General features: G+C 45.2%; 1 protein-coding gene and 1 pseudogene across 4 annotated transcripts in view; both read left to right on the top strand.

The window, feature by feature from the left end:
- Positions 1 to 27,951, top strand: part of CMBL (carboxymethylenebutenolidase homolog) — a 540,414-nt gene that overhangs the window by 94,281 nt on the left and 418,182 nt on the right. The window lies entirely within an intron of this gene.
- Positions 11,493 to 13,425, top strand: LOC146822600 (ran-specific GTPase-activating protein pseudogene; annotated as a pseudogene). Its single transcript, XR_014962063.1, has one exon. The product of XR_014962063.1 is annotated as a ran-specific GTPase-activating protein pseudogene (transcript).

The following is a 27,951-nucleotide window of genomic DNA, read 5'->3' as shown; positions in this document are numbered from 1 at the left end:
AGTTGTAGGCTGTTACTGTGACAATTTGTAGTTCTCCTAGATGCCAGTGGGCTTGCCATTTTCATTGATTTTTCCCAAACACCACTACCTTGGTCTTCCCCTGATTAACCAGTAGATAGCTGTCCTGGTTGAAGCAATCCAGCGCATGCAAGGCTCTCTGAGGCCCACTCTGGTGTGGTCCATTATTACTGTTTCGTCTGCGTATTGTAGTACCAGAAGCCTCGCCCTGCCGAGCCTGGGAGATACTTGCAGAGCGGCCCCCAGGTCTGCGGTATAAAGGTTAAACAGGAGGGGGGCCAGTACACAGCCCTGTTTAAGACTGTTGCATGTAGGAATTTTAGAGGTTACTGTGTTGGCGCTTGTTTTGACCTGAACCCAGGTATCTTCTTATAGCGATGTTATTGCTTTTAATAATTCGGTGGAATCCCCCCGCGGGTTTGTTTCCACCATAACCACCATAACCTTCTGCGGTCCACTTTATCAAAAGCTGTGCTGTAATCGATGAAGCAGCAGAACAATGGGAGGCTCTACTTCTTAACCGCCTGTGTTTATAAGTGAGCAACTGCTATGATGTCCATGTTTGAGGAGTGTAACCTGAAGCCTGATTGGTAGAATGAAATGATGCCTTTTCTTGTGCCCATGACTCCAGATCCTTCAGGAGGAGTCGAGCATAGGCCTTTGCTTCTAGGTCAAGAAGGGCGACAAGCCTGTACTTTGATAGCTTGGAGCGGTCGCCTTTTTTGAAGATAGGGAAGGATTCTGGCGGCCTTGCTGTTAAGAAGGTGTTAAAGAAGCCCGTGGCTGTCCTGAACTTTTCCAGAAGGTGTGGGGCAAATGGTTCAACCTAGTTCCCTAAGAGGGTTGTGAATGTGAAGGCTTCATGTCCCTTACGGGCATTACTTTACCCTGCTGTATGCCTTATGCTCCTTTGTCCCTAGTTGTGGGGCTGTCGACTCTCGTCTTAATGTATTTGATTCTGCTACCAATGTACTGTTTTGGTGTGATTTTAACTCAATAAAATTGAATATCAAAAAAAAAGAAGGTGTTAAAAAGCAGGGTTAGGACTGCTGCCCAAAATCCGGCGCAGTTTTAAATACCAGTGCTGGTAACCCATTAGGCCCTGGTGCTCCATCGTTCCTCATTTTCGTGATGGTCTTGATAACTGCATCAGCTTTTATTGATGTACCTGGGGACCTACAGTTCCCCAGTTCCAAGCTATTCGATTCTATGGAACCTTTTTCAAGAGAGATGGTAGGGGCTGTTGTTTTGCTTTATTTAGCCTGCAATACCCCACTCCCAGATAGATAGCTTCCGTTGGGCCCTTTGTCAAAAGAGTCACTTGCGTATAGTTGTTTTACGTGGTTTGCCCAATCACGCTCTGCCACCCCGTTCTCTCTTGATGCTCCTTGATTACTCAACTTGTTAATGTGCCTCCACAGCCCGGTGTGGTTCTTCTCTTTCAACAGAGAGAACAATTTGAGCCATTCCTTTTGTGTGTGCTCCCTTTTTAGGTCTCGCCTGAGCCAGCGCTTTAGCGCTGCTCTGGCGAGAGCTTTAGTAAACGGGGGATTTGGAAGTGCAAACTAGTGCTTTTAAGGCCTCCAGCTACAGTGCATGTGCGCCAGGCGCGCGCACCATTTGGCAGCCTGCCTGATCACTTTCGCAGCCACTTTGATGTTCACTGAGAACATCAAAGCGGCCGCGAAAGTGCTCATCATTTGCCACCCCCTCCCTTATCCCACTTACTGCTTGTTTAGTAAGGACTTGGACGAGGAGTAGACGCTTAGAGGTTCTAGTTCTTTCTCTTTGCAGTTTATTTCACTACCTGGTTTGAAATGTGCTAAGGGCTGTGGGTTGAGTTTTTAATGCGCATGTTATCTCTAGACCTTTGTTTTAGCAGCAAAGGCTTCATCTGTGCTCCTAAATATCCCCCACAAGGCCCCGGCTCATGTCATTTATTTTTCCCTTGTGGTTCAATTTCCTGAAACGTAATGTAGGACAATAACGCGACGCTTAATGAACTGTGTTTTGAATCCTGTTTACTACCTGGATTCTCCCCTGAAGGTGAGCGCTGAAAAGGTGATGTGTGTTTTGGCATGCTCTGGTTTCTACTTCTCTCCCTCTAGTATTCTAATGAAAGGCTGCTCTGAGTTTATAAACAGAGGAGTCATTGTTTTCAGTAATTGTACACCTTCAGTTGTGGTGAGAAATCAGAGTCTAGAGTGCTGACCCACATTACAGAAGACAGCTCTTTTTCTCTGCTGTGTTGCAGTTGCCAGCGTTTGCTGCACGTTTGACATGAATTGGAGGAAAGCTTGTATGAGCACTTTTTATTTTTATGATAAGGACATGCAACATCTCCAGACAACATTTTAAAAATGCGCTGAAGCTGATATGCTATGCCATGATTTGTCCTAGTGAAGGGATGTGCAAAACCGTCTAACATCTCTTATCTCACTAAATTTTGCAAAATACTAGACAAATGATGTGAAATTCTACTTTTAACGCCAAGTGGTTTGCCAGCATCTCATCACTTTTTTTTTTAACCTCGAGCACTCACCTCACTGAGAACTAAAAAAAAAAACTTACTAGATACCGGAAGGATACTGATTTGAGCAAAAATTGTCTCTTGTTAAGACATTTTGTGTATGAACCCGTCTGCACTGGCAAGGCTCTTTTTTTACCCGAGTAGCGCAATTGGGTTAAAAAAGTTGCACCAAATCGCATAGTAGGCAATTTCGAGAATTGTTTCTAATGAGAAAATTCAGGAGTTTTTCAAATTTCGCTAGTGTACCTAAAATGTTGCCCCGTTAGTTACAAAATAGCTAATTTCGATAACTGCAACACGATAATAAAAGCGAAACAAGCATTGGCATAGCCAATAGGTCTCGCCTTTGGGACCTTATAAGTATTTAGTTATGCAGCACAATATCATTGGTACAACAGCATCAACTGTTGCATGGCTAAACACTTATAAGGTCCCAAAGGCGAGACCTATTGGCTATGCCAATGCTTGTTTTTGTGTGCTCCCTTTTTTTTTTGTTTTTTAAACAAATTTTATTTGTCAAATGACACATAGAAAGCAGGGCTCTGTAACCCAGAGGTGTCTGCACAATAAGCGTATGACATCATGACTTTGACTTTTTAGGTCTCGCCTGGCTATCGCGTAAGCGATCGCTCAGCGAGACTTATGTAGGGGCTTCAGAAAATGCTCCCAAAGGCTTCCCAGGCGGATCGGGTGGCGGTTACGCGCACAACCACGCGCATCCCATTTGCCACCAGCTACTTCCTGCGCGTGCACCGCCTCACGCATTCAGAGAGATTTAGCAAGTGGCACAAGACCTTAGGAATGCGGTTTATGGCCAGTGCATGTGAGGCATTCAAGCGCGAAGCTGGCATCTGGCATCGGACTTGAAAGCAGCAGACTGCTTTCGCCAGCGCGCGCTCGGCCTCACTTCCTGCATCCCCTCTTACAACAATTAACTTTCGTTATAACTCACACCCCATATGCTCGTTCCCTCCCACCCTTCCTTTGATGTCAGCTTTTCTTGTTGTTTACAAACCACACAACACACTGCTGCACGCCACACACTGTTGCACGCCACACACTGCTGCATGCCGCACACTGCTGCGCACACTGCTGCATTACACACTGCTACACGCCGCACACTGCTGCACGCCGCACACTGCTGCACGCCTCACACTGCTACACGAAACACTGCTGCACGCCTCACACTGCTGCACGCCTCACACTGCTGCACGCCACACACTGCTGCACGCCACACACTGCTGCACGCCATACACTGCTGCACGCCTCACACTGCTGCACGCCTCACACTGCTGCACGCCGCACACTGCTGCACGCCGCACACTGCTGCACGCCGCACACTGCTGCACGCCACACACTGCTGCACGCCACACACTGCTGCATGCCGCTGCACGCCACACACTGCTGCACGCCACACACTGCTGCACGCAGCACACTGCTGCATGCCCCACAGTGCTGCACTCCGCACACTGCTGCACGCCGCACACTGCTGCACGCCACACACTGCTGCACGCCACACACTGCTGCATGCCACACACTGCTGCACGCCACACACTGCTGCACGCCGCACAATACTACACGAAACACTGCTGCACGCCACACACTGCTGCACGGCACACACTGCTGCACGCCGCACACTGCCGCACGCCACACACTGCTGCACACTGCTGCATTACTCACTGCTGTATGCTGCACGACACTGCTGCACACAGCACACTGCTGCACGCCGCACACTGCTGCACGCCGCTGCACGCCACACAGTGTTGCATGCCTCACACTGCTACACGAAACACTGCTGCACGCCACACACTGCTGCACGCCGCACACTGCTGCACGCCACACACTGCTGCACGCCACACACTGCTGCACGCCGCACACTGCTGCACGCCGCACACTGCTGCACGCCTCACACTGCTGCGAGCCTCACACTGCTGCACGCCACACACTGCTGCACGCCACACACTGCTGCACTCCACACACTGCTTTTAATGGAGTTTATGCTACTGACATTGTAAATGACAATGCCTTTTATTTGTTTTAAAACCAAAACATAGATAAAAGGCATTGTAATTTTACAATGCCAATAGCTCAAACTCTTATAAATGCGAGACCTATTGCATTGCAAATGCTTGTTTGTAATGAGATCAAGGAGAAGTGGAGAGCAATACAGATGAAAGAAACCATATGAAATCCCGCCAACATCCCCCTCCCCCCTATCGCACTAACAGCTTCACAGAGAAACCACCCAGCAATGGATTATGCACCACAGCCACTCGCTGCAATATACAAAAACACAAGAAACTAGGCTTGCGCCAGCAGGGTAGAATTAAACTGGGTTGAGGGGCCCCGCTGCAGAGACTGGCTCCAGCAGCAAGCCTCGATAGTCCGCCTAACGCTTCCAGACTTTGAAATGTTTATGCGGGCACCCTCTTGCAGTAAAAATGGGGAGCTCCAGACCCATGCAGAATTCCAGTCCTTTCTTCCATGCAGACACTGAGGGTGGTGCCGGTGCCTTTCATGCCCTAGCAATGTCTCTATTCGCCAGTGTAAACCCAAGCAACATAAGATGACGTTTATAGATCTTGCACCCAATCCCGTCCATGACATGTAAGAGCACCAGCTTCAGAGAGTGGGGTAGGTGCCAGCCCAACACCTCAGAGAGGCAGGTAACAACCCCTCTCCAGAACAGTGACAAGGAGAGACAGTGCCAAACCGTCTGTATCAGGGTCCCCTCCTCCCGTTTGCATCTAAGACACACAGGGGAGGCCACCGGTCCCGCCCTCCACAAACGAACCCGGGTAAAGTAGACCCGATGAACATATTTAAACTGGACAAGGCGCAGACGTACTGCTATGGCTGCCTCCCACGGGGAGGCCAGGGCCTCCGTCCAGTCTTCTTCATCAAGTGGACCAACATCACCCTCCCAGGCCCCTCTAAGGTTCTGCAGTGTGGGGGAGCAGTGTGTAACCAGGGACTGGTAGATCTTAGATATCTTATGATCCTGAAGGCCTCCCATAAATACATTCGCTTCTATCGGGCTGAACTCTGCCAGTGATTCCAAGCCCTCCAGGCTAGGGGAGAGGGTGTGTCGAAACTGGAGATATTTATAGAATTGGGTTTTCGGCATTTGGAAATCTTTTTACAGGTCCTGAAAGGACTTCAAGATCGGCCATCGCATGACCTACCCCAGGGTAGAGATACCAATGTTATCCCATCCACGAAACCCTGGCAGAGCACCCAGTTATGGCAAACGGCCATTGTTCCATAAAGGGGTTTCCCGTGTCAGCGTGTTCCACCACCCCATCCTCCGCAAGGCCTGCCGACAAATTTGGAAAACTACCTTCGTCGCTGACGGCAGGGAATTACATATCGGTGCAGAATGCAAAATCGTGTGTAGGGAGAAATCCCCCATAAGACACCGTTCAACAGCATAAGTAGGGTCACCTTTATCCACATTCCACCATTCATTCAAGACGAGCAAGTGTGAGGCCATGTAGTATGATAATAAGTCGGAGGTCGCCACAATACGTAGAAAGAAAGCATGTCCGCAAGGCAACTCTCACCTCTCCCCCAGCCCATAGAAATTGACCCAAGGCAGCATTAACCTGCCTGAACCATCTAGGGGAAATCGGGTAGGGGTGATTCTGCAGTTGGTACAATAAACGGGGAGCGAGATTTAAAGATGGCCTATCTACCATATATGGACAGTGGCATATGGGACCATGTCTTGAGATCCTCCCGCACACGTTCCCAGACCGGAACTAGATTCCTTTCCCATGACACTGTAGTGAGTTCTTCCTGAATACGTACATACATTGTTAAGTTAGCATAACCACGTTAAATGTTAGAAAGCCATCTTTCTGTTTTTGCACACGACACTGCGTTTACATGTTATTTCTTAAACAAACTGCTGACTCGAGACTTGCTTCACACGAGAGCAATCTGTTGTTACCATCCCAAGCTCTGCGCAGCGACCTTGGTCTGTACATGGTGTGACAAACAGTCTGGATTATTACACAATGCATGTTTTCCACTCTAGGTTGATCGACCCACTATTTAGCCATAACACACGCGCAGCTGCACATACCTGAAAGTTGGTGCTTTTAATATCACAGACATCATGTTTATTATTCAGACCGAAGACGAGCCTTCCTGCGAGAAGACTCCTGATGCTCCTGTGATGTGATTTCACTAAGCTGATCTTTGAGGTATGGGGTCCCCTATTCAAGCCTAAGAGACCTTCTATTAGCATAATAATAATATTAGCTTCTTAGTAAAGGGAAGGTGGTAGTATCCACTGTCATTATAATATGATCACCCCGTTTATATTCTATGGTATTGTAACTATGTTGCTGGTTTTGATATTAATCATTTGTCTGCTTGTATTAGCCAAAGTACTGCATCTTAGGACACGTGGTCTATAAAAATAAACTCTTTTTATTTACACCGTGTCTCTGTTGATTATTGTTGTGGACTGATGTGAGAATAATATACGAACAGGTATTTCCGATTCCCACCATTCCTGAGTATGTACTGAGTCGCGTGTTCTGGGTTGTCTTTTCATTGGGACCGCCGAGCTAAATCTCGGATAACGAATGGGACACTTATGCTAGCCGGATACTGGGTTCTGGGTTCTGAGGTGAGTTTCTGGTACACCACAACTCACTGAGGTCCTGGGGTTCTACGCATAGTTCTGTGTATAAGCAGAATCCCTGCAACATGGTGGGGCCATGTTGCAGGGATGAACACGCGACTCAGTACATACTCAGGAATGGTGGGAATCGGAAATACCTGTTCGTATATTATTCTCACATCAGTCCACAACAATAATCAACAGAGACACGGTGTAAATAAAAAGAGTTTATTTTTATAGACCACGTGTCCTAAGATGCAGTACTTTGGCTAATACAAGCAGACAAATGATTAATATCAAAACCAGCAACATAGTTACAATACCATAGGAATGTACCACGACACCAGACCATTCCTTGGTATGTAGGCACATTCAATTACACGGCGCATGCAATGTACAAGCTCCGAACTTGGCCTGCGTCCTACGAGGTATCCCAGTGCCTGTGATTACGCCTTCTTTCACGCTGCTTGCAAACGGCAGTTATTTAATTTTGAATAATGAAGCTTGCTGCGGGATGTTAGTGGGAATCCCGTACATAGTAACTGTCTCGCAGAAAGTTGTCTGCTGCAATAATGTTCTCTTTCCACCCCCGCATGGGCGGCTGGATGTTTCTATCTGGCCTTCGATTCCAACCTTGAAAGCAGAGTTCAACAAGTTGAGCCGAATAAGAGCTCTATTGTCCCAAAAAGAGGTGCCATTGACTTCCTCTCGTGAAACATTTGTCCTTCACGTTGCTAATACGCGCACTGAGGTACAGGCGCTTCTGAATACTGACCTCCCCCTACATTTCGGCTCTTTGATACAAACTATTTTTAATGCCTCGTCCACGACCGGCCTGGCTCATTTTTTTAAACTTGTGGGCTCGGGTCTCGTGACCTCTTTCAAAACTATTTTTGGTGTGATTCCGGCATTTTTTCATTCACTTTTCTCGAGCATCTTTGGAGGTGTTCCGCTGCTTCTGGCGCTAGTGGCAGGTGTGCTGCTTTTGCTTTTCATACTCCGGAATGGCTGCTCCTTCTGTGCCACACGAGCGCCTGTCCCGCCTGCATCTTCTTCGTGATAGGATGCTTGACTTTTATGGAACTCTGCCGTTGGCGACCTTAAGCCTGGCATATGGATTGTCCTTCCGGTATTCCTATTTCACTTGTGTGCAACCTGTATTTCACTGCCTGGATTGTCCCTTTGAATGGCCTTTGGATTTGTGCTTGACCAACCTGGTGTCTCCGGTGCCGGATTTCGATCGACTGATGAGGCCCTTAGTGTCTCACGAGTTGGCCTGTTCTGGTGTCCGGATTATGGCCTGTGGTGCGGCGCATGGTATCCTGGGTAATTGGGACATCTCAACTGCTGCCTACAACTTCTTGGCTATGAGCTATTTGGAGGAACATTCCGGGTGCCCTCTGATCGTGCTAGAGGCTCCGATGGTTGAAGAACACGTATGTTCCTTTTCGTTGATGGATTGGATGGCTGAGACTTTCAGTGGACCTGCAAACGATTTTTTGTTGGAAGCAGTGGCCACATATGCTGCCTATACATTCATGGATTAACTGGACAGTCGTCCTTTGCGCCTATGCTACTGGACAGCACCCTGGCACAACATTTCTTTTTTTCCTTCCTGATGGTCGTTTTGAGTTTTTTTTTTTTTTTACTTCTATTTTTTTCAAAAAAACCCAGGTTTATATTTTTTGTGGTTTCGGACTTTGGCGCATTCTGAAACTCTGCATTGGTTACGCCTTGTTCTGCTCTGACGAAACTGAACTCTGCGTTCTCTCTTTTCTTGCCTATTAAATAGTGCTTCGATCAAGGGGGCGTGTAGTGAGTTCTTCCTGAATACGTACATACATTGTTAAGTTAGCATAACCACGTTAAATGTTAGAAAGCCATCTTTCTGTTTTTGCACACGACACTGCGTTTACATGTTATTTCTTAAACAAACTGCTGACTCGAGACTTGCTTCACACGAGAGCAATCTGTTGTTACCATCCCAAGCTCTGCGCAGCGACCTTGGTCTGTACATGGTGTGACAAACAGTCTGGATTATTACACAATGCATGTTTTCCACTCTAGGTTGATCGACCCACTATTTAGCCATAACACACGCGCAGCTGCACATACCTGAAAGTTGGTGCTTTTAATATCACAGACATCATGTTTATTATTCAGACCGAAGACGAGCCTTCCTGCGAGAAGACTCCTGATGCTCCTGTGATGTGATTTCACTAAGCTGATCTTTGAGGTATGGGGTCCCCTATTCAAGCCTAAGAGACCTTCTATTAGCATAATAATAATATTAGCTTCTTAGTAAAGGGAAGGTGGTAGTATCCACTGTCATTATAATATGATCACCCCGTTTATATTCTATGGTATTGTAACTATGTTGCTGGTTTTGATATTAATCATTTGTCTGCTTGTATTAGCCAAAGTACTGCATCTTAGGACACGTGGTCTATAAAAATAAACTCTTTTTATTTACACCGTGTCTCTGTTGATTATTGTTGTGGACTGATGTGAGAATAATATACGAACAGGTATTTCCGATTCCCACCATTCCTGAGTATGTACTGAGTCGCGTGTTCTGGGTTGTCTTTTCATTGGGACCGCCGAGCTAAATCTCGGATAACGAATGGGACACTTATGCTAGCCGGATACTGGGTTCTGGGTTCTGAGGTGAGTTTCTGGTACACCACAACTCACTGAGGTCCTGGGGTTCTACGCATAGTTCTGTGTATAAGCAGAATCCCTGCAACAACACAGTAGGTGAGTCTGATAGAAATATGCAGAGATACTTCATCCTGTAGGTAACTACTCGAACTGACAAGACCCAGGAGCCGAGACCCGATGCGTCTCCAAGAAGCCATAAGGTAGATTTGCGGGGGCTGAAGTAGAGACCTGACGATTCCCCAAAGATCTGCATAATACGGAGCAGCCGCGGCCCCGTCCTATCCACGTCCGTAAGAAAAAATAAGACGTCGTCAGCATATAAAGCAATGCGATTCGACAACCTGTGCGCCCATTCAATGCCAGTCACCTGCGCATCCACACGCACCCAGGCGGCCAGAGGTTCAACAGCCAGTGCAAGCAAGTAAGGAGATAGAGGGCAACCCTGCCGGGTACCCCGTCCAATAGGAAAGGTGGAGGAAGTAGAGCTGGCGACGTGTATCGATGCAGTGAGATCAGTGTAGAGTAAGGTCAGGTAGGACAAAAAGCGCAGTCCAAGATTTAACCTAAGTAGCTACGCAAATAGATACACCCAACTATGGGAATCAAATGCCCTGTCCATATATGCCAGCAATAGCGCAGCCCGTTCACTTAGCCCTCGAATGGTCGCAACGGCTACCTGCGCTCGTCGAATATTATGTTGAGTCGCCCTCTGGGGTATAAACCCGGCCTGATCTGGGTGAACTAAGGTAGTAATGTGGGACCGCAGGTGGTTGGCCAGTGCCTTGGCCAATATTTTAGCCTCGACGTTCAGGAAAGAAGTGGGACGATACGAGGCGTGTTGGTCTGGGGTCGGCCGGGTTTATGAAACACCACCACCTCTGCGTGTCTCCAGTCGCGAGGAAGACAGCCCCGGTCATGGGATTTCTCCACTGCACTGAGGTAATGGGGTCCAAGCTGCAGAAAGTATTTCTTAAAAAATTCACAGGGAAACCCGTTAGGCCCTGGAGCCTTACCAGAATTAAGGTCCCCCAGGGCTGCACCCAGCTCCTCCCTGAGCGGTAGATCCAGCTCCGCACTTGCCTCATCGGACAAAGCACGAGGCGGGAGGTTGTCCAAAATCAGCCTATCACATCTTCGTGGAGACATTCTCTGGGGGCATACAGCTCCGCAAAATATGTAGAGAAGCTTTCAGCAATGTCAGAGGAGTCCGTAAGGGGCACTCCATTCGGGCCCACTATACCGGGGAGGGTCTGGGAGTTAAACATCCCCTGACACAGCCGGTGAAGCATCTTGCCAGATTTATCGCCCCTTTGATACACCCTACTGCGCGTTGCCAGCCAAGTAAGGCGGGCCTCATCCATAAGAAGAGCAGCGTAGTTCTGTTGTGCCAGCAGCATTTGTTGCCGGACTCGATTACCCCTGGCACCCCTACTGCGATGATCTAGGTCTGCAATATTAGCCTCCGCTTGTAGTAGAGCCTCTTTCCGAGTCCTGCGGGCTGCCACGCAAAAAGAGATGTTGTGACCCCGTATAGTGGGCTTCAATGCCCCCCATAGAGGTTCGGCCCCAGAAACCGATCCCACATTAAGCCCCAAATATATATAGATTTTTCAATTTGTTTTTATTGATCAAGAGCGCTCTCCATAGCGCGAAAGCGGCCGGAGAAAAAGCAGGGAGTGGAACCCGTGCCGCGCAGCATCCGTTGCCATCCTCCATCCAATGGCGGACATCCAGGCATCGCCATCAGAACCTGAAATTCTAAACGACACCGCAGACGACTCCAACCATGACCCCCACTTTGAACCGATCGTTTCATTGCCAGAACAAGATATCAAAACTCTCGAAGAAGACGAAGAAGAACTTTTTAAGATGCGAGAAAAGCTATTTCGATTTGCATCAGAAAATGATCCTCCAGAGTGGAAGGAAAGAGGCACAGGTGACGTAAAACTGCTTAAGCACAGAGAGAGAGAAACAATCCGTCTTTTGATGAGGCGAGATAAAACACTGAAGATCTGTGCTAACCATTACCTCACACCTCAGATGGAGCTGAAGCCAAATGCAGGTAGTGACCGGGCATGGGTCTGGAATACATATGCTGATTACGCAGATGAAGCACCTAAACCTGAACTGTTGGCTATACGATTTTTAAATGCAGAAAATGCTCAGAAATTTAAAGCAAAATTTGATGAATGCAAAAATGAAGTAAAGAGCAAGGACCCAAAAGACCTGGGTAAAATCAATACTGCTGATAAAATTGCAGAGAAACTGGAAGAGTTGTCTGTAAAGGAGAAAACTGTGTTGCCTGTAGAAGAAAAAAATCAAACTCCCAAGAAGGAAACGACCAATGAAGAGAGTAAGGGCGAAAGTAAGGAAAGCATTGAGCCTGAGAAGAATGAAACCAGTGAAGAGAAATCAGAAGAAAAGCAATAAGTGATCTTGCACCTTGTTCCTTACTAATATTTTTTTATATATAAGGGACTTGAGAAAAACTGATTCAAACATTCGGGTTATTTTTTTTTCTAAGCTTTCGCCCTTTGGAATATCAGCAGTTCATTCCCCAGTCATGAAAATTTACTGTGCTAGCTTTCTTTTCCATAGTGGAAACACTTATTTATAGTCATCCAAGAGAATGAATAAATACACTTGAAAATGGCATCAAAGGATAGAACTGTGTTCTAACTTGCTGTACCACAAATCTTATGACCAACTGTACAACGTTTTTTTTCTTTTTTTTTTTTTTTCTGCTCACATTTGTGGCATTACTTGTTGCAGCTACACGTAACTAAACCAATGGAACTATCAAAGTTCTGAGAAAAAGAATAGACTTGGGTGGTAGCTTGCAGTCCTTCAGACATGAGACTGGTGCGTGTACCATAAGCAAGGTCTCAGCTAGGTAACTGGGGTTAAATTTAGACTGCCATTATAGAGATTTTGTTCACTGGGAGCTGTCCCAACTTATCTGCATGCCCCAGGAGGTCTGATTTCATCAGTCAGCAGCATTCATCTGTCTTGCCACTGGTGCATGTTATACTTCAGGTGTGTTAAGTAGTTACACTGGTCATTTGACCAGTCTCTCAATATTTAGCGCACTTCTAGTTTTAGCCCACTGTAACCTAAGCTTTTTTTATTTGCATCATATCTGTGGAAGAACGAACTACATCAAACGTTGTTTTAGTGTACAATTGGTCCCTTTAAGCAACTGAAGCTCACAAGTGCAATGATGTTGCATGTGATCGTCATACACCAGTCTTTCTAGTCTACCTTTTCAGCTGTAATGGGTGTCAGAGCAACTAAAGAACCACGATTGGGAAAGCCACTGTGCAGATGTGGGTAGAGGAGTACTAATGGTTGAACACGAGCATTTGGTGCTCACTAATAACTAGACGTTTTTGTTCTGTTACCCACCTACTCTATTCAGGGGAGACGGGAGGTTGACTTCAGCTTTCATCAATGGAGTATGCATCTGAAATTGTAACCATACATATGTTTTGTATGCTGAAATGTTCTCATATTAAATGTATATTGGTTTAGTTCTGGCACAATTAGAAGTTGCTTCTACAAATCGTTCCTAATTTTGCGAAAATAGAATTTATTCGGGATCTCAAAAAAAAAAAAAAAAAAGAGCGCTCTCCATACACTCCCTGTAATATTCCTTCTGGAGGTTTCACGGCGAGAGGCGCCAACGGAAAGGCTGTCTCGCCCAGCCAATATGTATCGTAAGAGGAATCAGCGATTGATCAAAGAGACCCTGCGGAAGGATATCCGCTGCAACCACCCTACCAGCTGCCGACCGGGGAACAAACAAATAATCAAGGCGAGAGTGGGAATCATGGACCATCGAGAGATATGTAAATCCCTGAACATTTCCATGGAACCGGCGCCAGGGGTTCACCCAATCAAGCCCGGACACCAGAGAGGAAAGTTTAGTGGATTGGCGAGCTGCTATACACCCCTCGGGCCTCCAACGATCCCTGGACACATCCATCACGTCGTTCCAGTCCCCCCAACCACGGAAAGGCCATCAGGCATATCTGCCCATAATGACATAAGCCGCTCTACCAGACCCATGAGAGTGGAGGGGGGGCATAGACACAGCCCAACACTACTGGCTCCTCCCTGACCATGCCCTGCAGGAACAAGTATCGCCCTTGAGTGTCCACCCACGACTGTGTGTGTGCCCTTTTGTGCTCCCAAACTTTCTTTTTGTAAGCTGACCTTAAAGCTGTGATGGAAAGGCCCTCAGTTGGAATACACCCTCTTTTCTTGTCTTCCAAGGCCTATGGTATGGCACGTTTGCACTTGATTATGTCCTTCGAATGGTGTGCAGTTCTGGAGGTCAAATGGGGCTTGTTGCTCGAGCACTGTTTCCGTACCTTTCCCAGATTTAATTGGAGATCGCCTACGATGTTCTCCCAGTCTTTTATTGAAGATACTTGAGTTAGTGGGGTTGTGCCTGGCTGCTTTATTTCCAACCATGCTGGCAGTTTGTCTCCAATTTTTGTGAACCATTTTATCCTTTCGAGCACTTTTTGCGTTTCTTCTTCTCTCATATCTCCTATTGGACGAAAGGTGGTTGCTGTCGGTAGTACGAGTTGTAGCTTAGCCCTTAGGGGCCTGTGGCAACTTTCGGCCCTGTCTTCGAATTAGAAGTCTGTCAGTCTGGCTGCAATGGTTTCACTGGCAAAAATATAGTTGATTGTCGAAAAATTCCGGAGAGTTGGTTTCGGGCATCAGGATGGAGAGCTTGCTTCTTTTAATGTGTGGGTTGAGCATAACTTGTGGTTATTGAAAAGGGGTTCTGCACGAACCCTGCACCTGGGTGTGGTTTTCAATTTATCTAAATCCCTCAGATTAAAGTCCACCGCTATGATTTAGTTGATGGAATTTATATTTAGTTGGAAGGTTGTCTAAAAAACCTGTTAGGGCATCCATAAAATCTTTTCAGTTGGTCTGTGCTGGATTGATATAACAATTTATTAGCAGGAGGCGAAGTGGTTGAGAGTTTAAATTCAGGCCTTTGATCAATAAGACTTGAGACTCAGGTGTTCTTGTTTGAATTTCTGTAGCCACGGGTCTGCAAGCATGTTTTAGAAAGACAGATGTTCTGTTCAGTATCTGCTACGTGGTGCTTGTAATACCCTGCACAGTGGGTGCTGGACAAGGCCCATGTCTCCTGGAAGCATAATATGTCACCCTTGTCTAAAAACTCCTGTGTCCGTTTTTCCTTAGCGATTTTACTGATCCCTGCAATGTTCCACGAGATTATGGTGAGTTGTTGCTGGGACGGGTTTACATCCCTTTCCTCCACTCCGTCAAGCTGGCTGTTGCTTCTGTTAGGAATAGTACTACTGCGTTCTTTGGACTCCTGTTTGACTAAGGGGGAAATGACCTGAATGTACAGCTCGTTGATTGTTGCGACATGTGACCCTGATGTTAACAGCGACGCTTAGACTGGTCACACTACTACAAAGGGCTGCGTAGCTGTTAGTTCCATGCAGGATGGAGTGGGCCCCCTTGTCCCGTTTATCCCCAGGGAAGACATGCGGGTATTTCGTTTGTCGGGGGCTGGGCATCTATGCCCCACTCGCCAAGCTGTTGTGATTCTCCCAGATCTGCTCGTTGGAGTCTCTTTTGCCTCAATTCCTCCAGGGTCGAATCACCATGAGTGTTCACCCGAAGCTTCATGAATCTGACCCATTCTAGATTTTCTGATTGGATTTGTCTTAGTGAGGCTACATTTTTAAATAGGCAGAAGATGTTACTCCTATTCAGGATATCATGCTGTCCCTTGATGTGGTATCTAGGAGTGAGTGCCATCTCATAGATGTTTGTAATTGCCTCCAAGGTTGGTGCTTCTCCTGTTCCTTGATCCTGGTCTTCCGGGCTTATCACGGAGCTTGAGCTAACTGAGTAATTCAGATCGTTGCCTTGTTGGTTGCAGGCTTTCCTTTCTAATGTACTCTGCAATCTTGTCTTCTTATCCGTTCCTGGCTGCAGTTGCTAGGGTACGTCGGTATTCTTTGGTAAAGTGGCTGCCGTTGCCTGGGTGCTGACATCCACCTTCGCGAGGCGTATTCCTGCTGCTGTATTGGTACCTGGATTAAAACTTGGTCTGGCAAGGGGTGGGGAATCCTGTGCATAGTTATGACTTGCTGGAGTTGCCTGCCCTTCGTTTTGTTCATCTAAAGAGCCCGGTGAAACACCCATCTTGACCCCCCGTTTGACTGTAAATATTAGATAAAGCTGCCTATCTTTAAGTTCAATTTATGTGGGTGGTTAGTTTGTAATAAGTGGCCGAAATTGTCTTATCTTTGCTTTGGACTTTTTAAGTTGTTTTCTCAACTTTTTCTTGCTCTCCTTGATAGGGGGGCATCCAGCATGGCTTGTGAACTTAGGGCTCCTGAAGCTTGGCTGTTCCTTAAGGACACATCACTTTCACTGTTGTTGGCTCTCATTTCGCTAGATGTAACTTCAAGCCCCTGCTCAGGGGGCCCAAGCCTTTGGGCAAGGTGATTTTCTGATTTATCATTTGCTTTTGGATTTAATGAGGCTACTTCCTTCTCGCTTGGGGCCAGCGATGGTTACTAGATGCTGCCAGACTGACAGTTGTTCTGGGTGTCAGTGTGTCCCTTCTCCCTTTGGGTATCTCTACTATATCCCCTACGATCATCAGGAGGGAAGCCCAATTGTCAATGATTGTTGCACAAGAGCATGAGCAAGGTTTGATGTCCAAATTCCTGACAACCTTGTCTTCCAGTGCCTTCACCCTGCTACTTAGGTTGACTAGGCGGAGTGCTATTGATTGCATGAGGTCTATTTGGACCTCCATCTTTGTCGACTGCCATAGTTGGGATCTGCTGATGGAGTTGTGTATCTCGTTTAAGGTCCTCAGTTGTAAGTCTTCTTTGTCGTTATCATTCAATATTTGGGGAGCCGTCTCTATCGGATATAGGATTATCTGCTGCGTTATGGGCTCAGTTAGATCAAGCGGATGTTAAAAGACTGGAGGAGCCAATTGCAATGTGGGAACTAGAGCAGGCTATTAACTCACTAGCCATAGGGAAAGCCGCAGGGCCTGACAGTCTTCCATTGGAAGTATTTAAAACTTTTTTCCAGGAAATTAAAAATGATATGTTGATAGTATACCAAATGGCGCAAAGAGGAGAGATTCCACGAACCTGGTCTGAGGCTAATATCTGTGTGTTTCGGAAAAAAGGGAAACCATCAGAACTACCTGGATCATATCGCCCAATCTCTCTCCTTAATGCTGATGGCAAAATCTATACGAAAATATTGGCCACGCGCCTGGCAAAAATTATACCATCTTTAGTTTCATTTAAACAGCATGGTTTTATACCTGGGAGGGGGACGGTCGACCATATACGTAGAGTAATAACCCTGTTTGACATCGCACAGGTTGAGTCCCGTGAATTAGGGCTGATATTACTTGATGCCGAAAAGGCATTCGACCGGGTATCGTGGAATTTCCTTTGGCGGGGAATGCAACAAATGGGCTTTGGACAAGGATTTTTAAGGGCCTTACAGACCCTTTATCATTGCCCGACAGCCAGAATCTGCTCAATGGGATATAAATCCCGGACTATTACGATTTCTAGAGGCACACAGCAGGGGTGCCCCTGCTCGCCACTCCTTTTTGCGTTATACATCAATCCTTTTATTCTTATGCTATAACAAAGTAGAAAAATTCTGCCGTTCGTGGTACAACAAGAATGTTACTCTGTACTGGCATATGCTGATGATATTGCCATTGTTACTTCTGACCCTAGACTTGCAATCTCTGAAATAGAATCTTTAGCACAGGTGTTTGGGGTAGCATCGGGGTATAAACTCAACTTTTTAAAAACCCAAGTACTCAGTACAAGCCAGGTAATGGATGGGGATGTCAGGTGTGTTAAGGAAGCTATATATCTGGGTATTAAGATCCGTACCTCGATCCAAGAGATTGTCGAGGTTAACTTGGGGGACATCATTTATGGGGTGAAAAGGTCATTTGAAAGATGGGAGAATATTCATTTGTCCTTAGTAGGTAGAGCGAATGTGCTGAAAATGAATGTGTTACCCCGTGTACTGTATTTTTTCAAGGCTGTCCCATTGGAGGTCCCTCAGAAACAAATCCAATATCTACAATCACTCTGCTCGAGATATATGTGGGCCCCCGGACGACCTCGCAGGGCAGTCAGATATATGACTCTCTCACGTGAAAAAGGTGGATGCTCTATACCGGATTTTGCTTTGTATTATTATGCATGTATACTGGCTAACGCTCTATTACTTACTGGTGAAGATCTCAGGAACTTAGCCGAAGCTCCTTCCATATATCAGATGATATTAGGGCCAGAGGCAAAGCATTATCTTTTTAATCGGGTGGATGGTAGTTATTTTAAAAGAACACGATTTAAGGTACTGAATGCCCTGATTAAAGTATGGAATACCGTGCGAAAGAATGCTGAGGTTTCAGCACTTTCTATTTATACCCCTAATAATTCTCTTGGAACACTCCCCTCGATATTTTGGGATCAGGTTGTATGGGGTTGGAGAAGGAGGGGGATCCCCCGACTTGGGGATCTTTATCATGAAGAAGGCCAAGTATATTCATATGCCGAGCTGTCGGATAAATTTCATCTACCCTCTACGCAATTTTTTAAGTACTTGCAAATTAGGGACTTCTTGGCAAAACATCCAATTTGTTTTAAGAAGGTTAAAATTGTTGAATTTGTTAGACGACACGCCAAGATTGGGGTCCTGTATAAGGTATTGCTGGAAGGTAGAGCTAACGATTTAGAACAGCATAATTCGAAATGGCGAATCTGGCTGGGGAGCCCTGGAATCTCATTAGAAGAATCTATTGACTTGGCCGGAAAGATCTTGGGCGCAGCTAATCTTCGCAGCCAACATTATAAAACAATATTCAATTTATATCATACTCCTTTGAAAATGATGAAGTGGGGGCCGCAGTATGATGGGAGATGTTCTTGTTGTGGTAAAGACAGTGCCGACATTCTTCATGTATTTTTTGCATGTCAGGTCTTGGATCCCTTGATAGATTCTATTGTGAAGTTTCTAACAGAAGTCACTGGAGTTGTAGTTAAAATTACTCAATCTATGATGCTGCTTGGTATAGGGGAGGCTGTCGGGGAGCGGCAGCCATTTTACAGGCATTGGTATTTAATATTTATGGCTATGGCAGTTGCACGGTTGACAATTGCATCTTTGTGGTTACAACAAGAGGCCCCATCTTTTGAGTTTTGGCGGGCTAAGTTTTTTAATGTCTATAATTTGGAATATAGCCTATATGCCTTGAAGGGATATAGGAAAGGACAGCTTGGATTACTGATCTGGGGGGCTGTGAGGGAGTATATGGTTGGGTAATTTAGTTTATGTATAATATTGGAGGGAATTTGTGAATGGTTATGTTTATGTCCAATTGTGAACCGAGGATATAGGGGTTTTCTTTTCCATTTTTTTACTCTTTGTATTTACTTGGAGATTATGTTTTTGTTTTTTCTGTGCTCATTTGTGTTGTTTTTTGTGCTGCTTCGTAGCTTCAATAAAAAATGTATAAAAAAAAAAAATCATTCAATATTTGGCTTTCTTGCTATGTATCCCGTGCTACCTCTAATAGCCCAAGCAACTTGGGGGTTAGCTCCAAAGTTCTTTCTAATTTTTTGCCCTACATTTCGAAGAAAGGAGGCAGTGAAGTCCCCTGCCGCTGGGGTGTCTGATGTCAGATCACCTGTGGGTGGAAAGGGGCTTGAGACTTGTGGTGGTGTCTCAAATTTCAGATCTTCTTGGCCGCCACCTTCATTCTGATGAATTTGTGCCACTGTCTCTGGGGTTCGTTCCGCTTTGGGCTGCTCTGCCTTATTGCTCCTGTTGGTTGGAGAGTCAGACACCTTTTCTTTTAAGCTAGAGATAGTATCACTGGTGTGACTCCCTGGGATAACGGGGAGGAGAGTTCCTGCTCCCTCCAGCTCGCTGGACTTGGAAGCATTCTCTTTTGGGGATTGGTGAACACCGAATGGCCTCTTCATTTGTTCTAAAGTTGCTGTCTGCCTGAAAAAATGAGGTGCCGGATCCGATGATTTCTCCGTCCGGAAGACAATCTGTTTGGCAGCCCAGTGTCACACTGAGGATTCCACTTCTTTGGAAAAACTGCATAATTGATCCCCTTTTAGGGACTTCCTGTAAGATCTTATTAGAGCTATGTGACTGGGTTGTGATCCTTTTGGCCCTTTTTGTCGGAGTCTGCGGGATGACCCTTTCGTCAGGTGCTGTATTTGGGTGGCCGTTGGCCTTCTTTTTGGGCCCCATTTCTCTGGGGCCACACAAAAGATGAGTGGGCAGACTGAATGGGCAGTCTACTGGGCTTTATGTGCTACTAGAAGTAATTGGTCCTCCCAGGTCCGTCTGGTGTAGGATGAGGATGGGGGCTCTTGTAACTTCCAGTAGCCTCAAGGAATTTGGGAGCTTATAAAGTCTCTTTTAAAGTTCTGCCAAGGCCTGCATGGTGCTCCGGGGTTGCCAGGAGCTCCCCTGGCTCTTCCTCACTTCAGTTGGCCCTGCTTCTGCCCTGTAGGCCTACTTGTAGCTCAATCTCAACCCAGGACTTCTTCAACCGGTTCCCTTAATATGGCAGGGAGTAGGGGTCCGGAATAATGTTCCAGATTAGTTGTCTTAGGTCCTAGGAGAGGGTGCTAAAATGGGTGCACTGTTCACTGGTTCAACGCTACTTGCCGGCTCAGCCAAGAGACATCAACCCCCCCTATAAGAGACCTGCGTTCCGCGACCCCGCTTACATTTGGTGCCTCTGGCCTCAGCTCCACTGGCAGCCTCTCCCCTTCCCCTCTATCTCCAGCCTCCAGTCTTGGGCGTCCGTACTGCCCCTTCTTCGTAGATGGCGGTGGTGTGGCAGGTGGGGGGGGGCAAGTCTTGTCTCGGGGGAATCCAGGTGGCATTGTAGCGAGCTAATTTCCCCGTGGCAAGTGGGGCCCACCGGGCTCTTCCGCAGGCGCACCTGGTACTAACCAGGCCTCCTATGTGGAAAGCCTGAAAGCTCTCTCCAGGGGTGTGGGATTTAAAAAAAGATCTACTTGTCCATTTAGGCAGGTTGCTTCATAAATCTACTTGTCCTGTAACAAAATCCACTTGTCCCTTTTGTGCCATGTAGTGCGGCGACAAATTATGGCAGCAATCTCATTATATAAGAGCTCTGATATAGCCTCTCTTATTATACCAGGGCTCATACCATAGTAGTGTTTCAATACCCGCAATCCCCTTATGTTGCCACGTTTCTGCAGATCTGCATCCTGGGGCTGAAGGTAGTGGTAAGCAATAGTTCCAGGGGTAGAATGCCCTTTTGAGTCTTTGCAAACCTACTAACTAGCATGTTTTAAGGGTTTTCAACAACTTATCTCTAATCTGTTCCCATACTGAGAAATGTTGGCAATTTACTCCTGACAATAGCAGATGTAAACCTTCTTCCAGAGTTGGGAAGAAAGTGGTTGGAGGGAAAGTGAATTTGCAAACACTCAGATTTCTGCATGAGCAAATCTACACATGCAAATTTGCTCATGCTAAAATGCGGTTAACAAATATTTTCTAGAAGTACTATTTCTTGACCTACTTCTGGTAAATTCGTGGAAATTCACAAAAGCTGTATAGCTGCACTTAATGCAAGGACATGTACCATGGGTGCACTTCTGAGACTTCCTTTAAAAATTGGACCCCTAATTTGGTCTGGCGTTGACCGTGACCTTATGAGTTTATTAATATTCTCTCTGTATCATCTGCCTTCACTGTGAGTGACAGCATTCTGCTCTTTCACAAGGAGCATATCGGCACGTAAAGTAATTTTGTTCAGTGCCAGTAACTGTGACAGTGTATGCTTTTTGAGACCAAAAACAACGTTTGCTTTTGCCAGTGTTTGTTATAATGGTGAGGGCCTCGCAGCTCCCACACCAATAAGGTTTTACAAAAACCATGCCAAAACAAGTTACACATTGACAAAACTAAAAAGCTGACCACCAATTTCAGACCTACTGGTTTTGCCAATGCTTGTTTATTTTTGTTTCTCATAATCTTATTGAAACTGGTTACACTGATTTTCCATTATGTATATTTCTGGGAAATACTAGCATGCATCAACATGTTACTAAATGATGCTGCAAAGAAATGGTACCTAAAATGTTAGTGTTTTAGCTAAATGTTTTTTTCTCCTGCTTTCATTTTATTATGAACATTTTATTTTGAAAGCAAAGAATCATCAATCTTGCTTTCAAGCTTATGCAAATATTTGCATCAAATCAGAGATCAATCTGGGAGCATTGTACATAGCCTCATATTGCTAAACTTTGAAAACGTGTCTACTCATTTTTATACTGGAACCACTGTCAGTAGTGCAGTCTGAGCTTACAACATTTACTTAGAGCGCTCCCCCTAATAATAAATGCTTTCAATGAATGAACCATAAATACAAGTTTGAACAGCATCAACATATGGACAAAAATATCACCTTAACTGCAGACAGTGCACTTCCCTGAACCATAATGTGGTAGTGCAAACTAGCAGCCAAAGTGTTTGTGCTGCAAGGGATTGGGCCTACTTGTCCCAAGGACAAAATGCATATGAAACTTTGTTACCCTTGACCCCAAACAATATGCCCTGGGCGTTGGGCTATAGGAATTCCACATCCCTGTCTCTCAGAGCTGGATCGCGCCTGAGGCAGGAAACAAAGCAGCAGAAGTCGCGGGTGCCACCAACATCAGCAGCCCACTGGGAGTCATGAGTCGTGAGCCGATAGATAGGATAGTCCGGCTTCACCGTCTGCACGATCGCTGAGTAGTGTGTAACGTCACTCAGCGTGGTTCTATCCAGCGCCACTTGATGTTTCAATTATTAGCTGTAAATATATTTTAGAAATTCAACCATTTTTTCCAAACATCAGCTTACGGGTTATGAAAAAATACGCATCTACGTCTCAAATATACACTTTTACATTTTTTTATTATACATTTATTAAAGTGCAATTCAAGCTCAAGAATGCGGCTCATTTCTTCCAAGGAAAGGACTGTGAACATATATTAGTCTACATCATGCCTAGAATAGTCATTGTTTCTTTTTTATGCAGCTTCTGTTGTGGCTTTCCATAGTAAAGGCATTACCAAAACAGCTTCAGTAATTACTATGTGCCTGTACTCTTCCTTTCACTGCATGTTATCAAAGATGGCTTTAGTCATCAGGCTACCCATGCTCTTCCTAACGCTGTGGACCTTCTGATCAGTCCTGCCAAGTGCTACGCATCTCCTGTTAAGAATAACGCATTTGCAATTATTTTCCAATGTTACCGCAATGCCTGAGATTGTCACATAAAAGAAGGTGTTCTGAAGTGCGATAAAACCATGTAGTTCTAGTTTCTCGCTTTGCTGGGAAGGACGCACAAAAGCTGAGCTCCTTTTTCAAAGGCCACAAGATGGCGCTTGTGTACAATGGGAGGATTAGGAATTCAAATATATTATGAGGTGGAAATATCCTGCTATCACAGAAACTCATATGCAAGCCAAACAGACGTCAGAGATTTGAAGACCGAAACACAAAACCACACACTAGCCTAATTAATGGAAAAAGCACCCCCTGCTCAAGCCAGAGTATCAAACACAAAACAAAGCTTCTAAATATATGCCAAAACCTGGGTCAGTCTAAACTGCAGTAAAAGGGGGGCCTAATTGGAGAACTGTAAAGGAAGAACATCCCCACTGATATTGCAGCGCCGACCTGTCGAGCGGCATGCCCTATAATGAAGCATGACATTCAGCTGGCTGGGTGTGTGAGGGCCCTAATTCCGAAAAGATTGGATTCCCCTTTCCCTACTTTCCTAATAGGACAACCTGTCGCCTTTTCGGACCTCTCTCTCCCTTTCTCCCCCTTACCTGCATAGGAACTGCATACCCTTTTTTGGTTCCGACATATAACAGTGACACCAAGTCAGCCAGGCATATTTGTAAAGTTTTGCCATCCCCAGTGCCCAGGATTGCTGGATAAGGCTTACAGCTTCTTCTGAATTCCCATGGGTTCTGCAGGAAGGACGAAACCAGGGATAGGGATTTTTCTAGGAGAAGTTTGTGACTTAAACCCTGAGGATTGAGAAGCAGATTAGGAAAGATGGGAATCAGAACTGGGTAATTCGATGAGAGCTCCAGAAGAGTTGGGCACCACTGCTGGGACTGTCAAAACAGGGTAATTAGAACTAAGGGCGACTACGGTCTGCGAGTCTGAACTAGAACTCTGGATATCATCACAAAAGGGAAAAAAGCGTAGAGAAGAGATTGAGGCCAAGATTGGAGAAAGGCATCCATAGCCAAAGCTAACGGATCTGGTCTCCAACTGAAAAAGAAGGGAAGGTGAGAGTTGAGGCAAGAAGCAAAAAAGATCTATTGACATGCTGCCAAAGATGGAAGTAATTCAAATGAACACAGAAGGATGAAGTTACCAATCACTGGAATCTTGAATATATCTGGAGCACCAGTTTGTCACCAGATTAAAATTGCCTGGAAGATATTCTTCCTTGACTGAGAGGTTTCATTAGAGACAAAGCGCCCAGTGACTTTTGGCCAAATCCACTAAAGGTTTACATTTTGGACCCCACAGGTGGTTGATATATCTGACTTCAGAAAGATTGTCCATCCTTAAGAGAACTGTGCATCAGCTTTTATCTTTGCCAAAGGTCTGCATGGCAAAGGAACCTGCAAGCATTTCTAAACACTTTATCTGCAAGTTTGACTCCTGAGCAGACCATGTACCTCCAGTCGAGAACTGACCACTTCTTGCGGCCCAACCTCTCCGACTTGCATCAGAGTCTAGATATGGTGCGACAGAGAACATTGTTCTCCCGTTCCAGGCGTCTAAGCGATTCATCCACCACTGCAGTTTGTCTTTGGACTCCGAATCGAGAGTGATTGGATATAAGTTAAACCTTTGTGAAAATTGCAAATCTTTAACGGTTGTAATGCGCAATAACATAGAGGGCCTGGGGAAATAGGCTGAATTAAAGAAGCCAAAAGACCTACAAGGCAGGCTACCAACCTGAGAGGAATATGTTGAAGAGTGAGGGTGTGACATATTTCTTTCTTGATCATGGCTACTTTCTGAAGAGGTACCTGTAAGATAGTTTGAGAAGTATCTATTAGAAAACCTAGGAATTCCAGACATCTTGAGGGTATTATAGAAGATTTTTGAGAGTTGATTGGAAAACCTAGATCTTGCAGCAGAGACCGACAAAGATGCAGATAAGAAAAGAGACAGTCCCTGTCTTGCAATAACATTAGAAAGTCGCTGAGATATACTATGAGCCTGATGCCATGAGCTTGAAGAAAGGCCACTACTGGTTTTAGGATTTGGTGAAACACCAAGGGGCGGAGCAAGGCTAAAAGGAAGAGTCTAGAAAGGGAAAAAAGAGTTTCCCCATTTGGAATTGAAGATAAAGAGGGTGAATCTGCACCGTGAAGTAGGCATCTTGAAGGTCCACTTTTACGAGTCAGTCGTCTTGCAGAAGAATATCTCTGAGATGAACTATGGATTTCATTTTGTAGGCGTGATGAAGCACAAAGCTGTGGAAGATTTTTAAATTGATTACTGAGCGAAATATTTTGTCTTTCTTTTGAACAAGGAAAATGATATTGAGGAAACCTGACGTGTTGAATGAGGTAGGTTCTATCGCCTGTTTCGCTAGAAGAGAAAAAACTTCTAGGTAAACCAGAATGGATTGTTCCTGAGAGAAAAGAAAAGGACGGGGTAGCTGGAGTTGTATCGCCACTTGGTAAATTTCTATACAATAGCCTTGAACTGCTTGAATGGCCCAAGAATCTATTGTGATTGGGAACCAAATATTGGCACATAAAGATAAATGACCTCCTCCTGTAGGAGAGTCGGAATTGGAAGCACTTGCCTGCAAACTGTTCTGATTTATTTCTGTACGCCTTGTTTCGGGAGCCTCTGTGACGACGAGGATAGAAAGTTAGTGTGTAGGACTGGTATTAATCTTGTTGTGAGCCTTGGTTGAAGAAGGCTCTGTTGAATTAACTTCCTTTTGAAGAATAACGGCCGGCAAAGCAACTTCTACCTTGCCGGGCCTGCCAAAACCACGAGATGCAAAAATCTTTTTGCTGGATAACTGGGCTTTATCAATGGTGGCAAAAGTGAAAACATATTTACTCATTACCTTGATAAAGGAATCCCCCAATAAGGACTATTGGCTCAGGTGCCCTCTTCTTTTCTGGAGAGACTACTAAGCTTAGGATCTATCTTTAATAAAAGACTCATTGAAATGAAATGGTATTTCCTAAAAGACAAATTGCCCTTTGAGCCCAGTTGGATAAATCACCTGGATCCACTTGCGAACCCTCCATTTTGGATTGTTCAGCCATGTCCAAAATCCTGGTTAGGGGACCAACCAAATCCAAAACTCTGTTCTGGCCGTTTGACCAGGCCCTATCCACAAATATACCAAATTTGGTGAAAAATAATAATGAGTGGAGTTGTAATGAGAGGAGTAGCAGTGACATTATCAGGGAGGGAAGAGCAGGGGCACTCAGAGTGTAATTTGTTTCTGGTAACTTTTTCCAAAGTATGTCTCAAATAAAAGGACACACAATCGGAAACATGATCGGAATAGAACCACACAGTAGAGATCGGTTGATGAATTAGAGTCGGGGCGAAAATAGGTTCCCTGAAATGGTCCACTAAATCTGGAGAAGCCGGGATAGAACAAACCCCGCTTTTGGAAAGAGAAATTTTTCAACTTTTCCTAGGAATCCCATATAAATACAACTCTGCAGTATTATTAAGATCATTCACATTACTAAACACATCATCACCTGTGTCCTTAACATAAGTAATGTTGAGGGGGATGAGGGAAGTAATCCCGATTTATAAACATCTCGGTGGGAGGACCAGATTTACCAGAAACGCCTTTAGTAAACCCATCTTGCGGATTAACATTTTCCTTGCCCTTTTTTGAGGGCACACCCATGTTACTACAAAACATTTTTGCCATTGAAATGTCTAACATAGAAACGTATACAGCCTTCTGCACTGAGTTATTTAATGAAGGACTGCAACTCATCCTTAAAAACTTGAGCCTCTTCGTTATTTTCCATTTTAAATAAGAAAGTTGGGGGCAAAAAACTGGGAAATAAAAACAAAAAACTACTATGGCAGAAGCAAACCTCAAATAACCGTAATACAAAATTAGGAAACAATATACTAATAACGGTTTTAAAATAGACCAGGAGATGGCAATTCCTGTTAGGAGGCAGACCTGCCAGGCTGGAGAAGGAGAACTAATTTCTAAGCAAAAAGGGGAAGGAGGTAGGAGAAGTAGAGCAAAGACCGAGGATTGAAAGACTTCCCTATAAGCATAAACTTGAAGCGCTGGGCTGAGGAGGCACTCCTGAGGCTTCCCTCTGAATGACGCCAAGAAACAGCCTTCCGAGATGCGAAGAGCTGTTAAAGTGAGGAGAACACCACGCAGGCATTAGCAGTAAGCCATTACCCTCAAAGGGGCTTGCGAGCGCTGCTGAGTATACACAAAACTGCTATAAGTAATTATGCACATTAATACTAATAAAGCACACCAAAGTGAATAGAGAAATAATGTACCTATCTTGACTGTGTGCAGCAAGAAAAGAGGACGTGTTGCTCCCAGTCAAGATGAAAATATTGATATGCACGATATCTGATTGGATAGCCTTTTACGATGCCATTTGGTAGTTCTGGTTCCCTGTTTTTCTGGGCTGGGTAGTTTTCTGTGTTGTTCTTGGCTGCTATGGAATTCAAAGGAAGAAAAGACAGCATATGAGCCTCCGGTCTTGTAATAAAATTTGCCACTCAAACAGAATGGCGAAATAGGAAACACTAAAGATGATTGACCAAGATTTACATAATGGAAATAGTGGTTTGTTACGCTTTGGCATTTTAAAATTCCAAACCAGTAAATGCTATTTGGTATGAATCACAAATGGTGAATGTTGCACCTGGATGTAATGAAGACGACACCCAGTTCAGAAAGTGTATTTCCTGGGAGCAGCAGAACACA

This window comes from Triturus cristatus, chromosome 5_2 (assembly GCF_964204655.1).
Source record: "Triturus cristatus chromosome 5_2, aTriCri1.1, whole genome shotgun sequence".
Classification (NCBI taxonomy): domain Eukaryota; kingdom Metazoa; phylum Chordata; class Amphibia; order Caudata; family Salamandridae; genus Triturus; species Triturus cristatus.
This window is presented reverse-complemented; position numbering and strand designations above follow the sequence as displayed.